The sequence below is a fragment of the Coffea arabica genome, chromosome 3c, assembly GCF_036785885.1.
Source record: "Coffea arabica cultivar ET-39 chromosome 3c, Coffea Arabica ET-39 HiFi, whole genome shotgun sequence".
NCBI lineage: Eukaryota > Viridiplantae > Streptophyta > Magnoliopsida > Gentianales > Rubiaceae > Coffea > Coffea arabica.
The window spans coordinates 16,168,277-16,171,842 of NC_092314.1; positions in this window are offsets into that span (position 1 = coordinate 16,168,277).

Here is a 3,566-nt window from a genome sequence, read left to right on the forward strand (position 1 = left end):
TTTTCAGTTCGCCTTCATCTGATGCTACCATTCAGTGGTTCACCTATCCTATCTATGCCTGTAGGTTCCTTATTTACTCCAATAATATCAATAAACACTTAATCCTATATTATTATACCAGATATCTAGAATACATTCTACCTTTACATCAGTACCATAGCTGAAATCACAATAACCAATTTTCAGCACAGCCAGCAGTAATAGCAGAACCATCAAGTTCATTTGTACCTGTCCAAAATCAAAGTGGTGCGCCGAAAACCTTCATACTATTTTGATCGCTTTAATCTCCTGATACATAGCATGGACTTTATCTATCTTTATATTATAACTCATCTAGATTCATACTTAATACTTTCAGCTTGAACGCGATGTAGAGAAAATAGACCATTGCTCCAGCAAATACCATTAGAACGAGCTATCCTCTCACCTGTTCCTGATTGTCCATATTGTCATGCTAAACGCTTCCATATGGAATCACCAAGATTTTGTTGTGCATCAGGAGAAATTCGTCTAGTAGAGACAAAAATGCCAGATAGACTTGTGCAGCTTTATAGAGGAAATACTCCCGAGGCTATTGAATTTAGGCAATGTATCAGGAGTTACAACAATATTGCCTTTACATCACTGGGAGTTCACTATGACAAAGACCTCAGTAAAAGAAACAGAGGCATCTACACATTTTGAGTCCAAGGCCAGATCTATCATTTTGTCAGTCCATTAAAACCTTCTGATGGTGAAAAGGCATCAAATCTCCAACTGTACTTTTATGATACAGAACATGAGGTACAGAACAGAATGCCTCTATCTAGCAAATTCAGGGAGTCAATAGTTTAGCAGCTAAAATCCATTCTTGATGAGAACCCCTATTCTATCTTTATCCAGAGGTTAGCAGGCATCAAAGATTTAGATAAATACAAAATTTTTCTTAAATGTGATCCAGGATTAGATCAGTGTGTTTTCAATGTTCCTTTAGTCTCTCAAGTGGCAACAATCTGGTCGGACAATGACAATACTAATGAAGACAGTCCAAAAGAGATTGAAATCTGTACAAAACAGGAGGCAGAAAAATAGTTAAACAACATTACGGTTGCTCCGACACATTACAATATCCGCTGATATTTACTCGTGGAGAAACTGGATGGCATCCTGGAATCCTTCGAAAGACAAAAACTCAGATTTTTAACCAGCCTAATCAGACCTGTGAAAGAGAAAATCTGATTTTTGTTCGTCAATGTAGTGATCTAGAACAAATATTTGATGCAGAACAAACAGGTACACCTACAAACATTTATATTTTCTGCTCTTTATTCACTATAGTATAAAATGTCTAATTGTTACATTTTTATTATCTTAATAGCTGCTAAAAAGAAGAGACCAACAGTTTCATGTCGAGAATATTATGCTTACAAATTTCAAATGCGAGATATAGATCAATCGCATTTGCTGCATATTGGCCGTCTACTGCAGCAATATTCTGTTGATAGTTATGTCAAACTAGAGACATCAGGCCTTGGATTTCACGAAAACAAGCAAAACAGATTAAAGATAGAAACTTATCAAGGATTGCTCGATATCATAGCAAAAGGCCAGACAAATGCATCAGATGTAGGAAAACGTATCATTTTACCAGCAAGTTTTATAGGAGGACCAAGGGATATGCGACGACGATATATGGATACTATGACTCTTGTCTAGTGTTATGGAAAACCAAATATTTTCCTTACAATGACCTGCAATCCCTCTTCGCCTGAAATAAAGAACCATTTGCAAGAAGTGGATGAGACTCAGAATCGCCCAGACTAGATTGCACGAGTATTTCGTGCAAAAATAGAACAATTGAAAGAAAACCTTTTCAAGAAGCATCTTTTTGGTCATGTTGCTACTTATACTTACGTTATTGAATTTTAGAAAAGAGGTCTGTCACATGCTCATTTTTTAATTATCTTAAAAGATATTTCGAAGATGTTTTCGCCGGAAGAATATGACAAGATTGTCTGTGTAGAACTCCCTGATAAATACAAGTCACCCTACTTACATGTTCTGGTTATAAAGCATATGATTCATGGACCATATGAAACAATGAATCTAAATAATCCCTGTATGCGACAGAATCACAAGTGCAGAAACAGCTATCCAAAGGATTTTTTAGAATATACAAAGCATGGAAAAAATTCATATCCTATATACAGAAGGTGAGATGATGGTAGCAGAGTCTATATCAGAGAACATGAGCTAGACAACCGATGGATTGTCCCTTCTAATCCATACGTTCTTACTGAATATGATTGTCACATCAATGTGGAAATATGTTTTGCTATTAAAGTTGTCAAGTATATATACAAATATATATTTAAGGGCCATGATAGAGTGATGTATCAATTGACAGCAAAACAAGCAGATAAAATTATTGATGAGATAAAAAATTTTCAATCTGCTAGATGGGTGTGTGCTTCTGAAGCTATGTGGAGGATTTATACTTTCGATCTCAGTGTTATTAGTCCATCGGTCATTTTACTTCATCTGCACCTAGAAAACTACCAATCCATATGTTTTGATGAGAATCAGTCTTTAACAGAGGTAATTGCATATGACAGCTTTCACGAACAATGCTGACGGAGTTCTTTACAATGAATTGAACAAACAAGGAAGCAGAAAATCTTAATCTTCTATACAAGGAATTTCCTTAGCATTTTGGTTGGGATAAAGATGATAGAATCTGGTATACTAGAAAATGAGGTCAGGTCATTGGCCGTGTAATAACGGCACATCCAATTGAAGGTGAAAGATATTATCTCAGAATATTGCTCATGCATATTCGAAAACCTACCTCCTTTGATGATCTGAAGACAGTCAATGGTTATCTGGTATCTTCGTTTAAAGAAGCAGCAGAACTACGAGGTTTGCTTCAGACAAACAGTGGAGTTGAAGAATGCTTATCAGAGGCTGTTATCTACGGAATGCCACAATGTTTAAGACAGCTCTTTGTAGTGATTTTAGTCCACTATCCACCATCTAATCCACAACAACTCTGGACAAAGTTTCAGCCATTCTTTTCAGAAGATATTGCACTAGATTCATCCTTAAACCAAATACAATTATCACGAGAATGCTTGGCTTGATTGGTCAGTACTTGCAGATAATGGGAAAAAGCATAAAAGATTTTGGCTTCTCGAATTTTATTCTAGATCTTCAATTTAACAACCCTGGAAAAGAAATAGAGGTTAAACTTGCAATACCTGTGTCCAAAGAAGATTTAGCAGCAGTATCTATGTTGAATGTTGGTCAGCAATTTGCATTTTAGAAAATAATGCAAGCAGTTAATACAAATACATCAGCTGCATTCTTTATTGATGGACCTGGTGGCATGGGGAAATCCTTTCTGTACAAAGCTCTCCTTGCAACAATTAGATCGAAAGGTCAGATTGCATTAGTGACTGCAACATCAGGAGCAACTGAATCAATACTTCCAAGAGGACGTACTGCTCATTCATATTTCAAAATTCCGCTCCATCATGAAAGCAATAGCACATGCAATCTTTCCAAACAAGGTGCAATCTCTCAGCTGA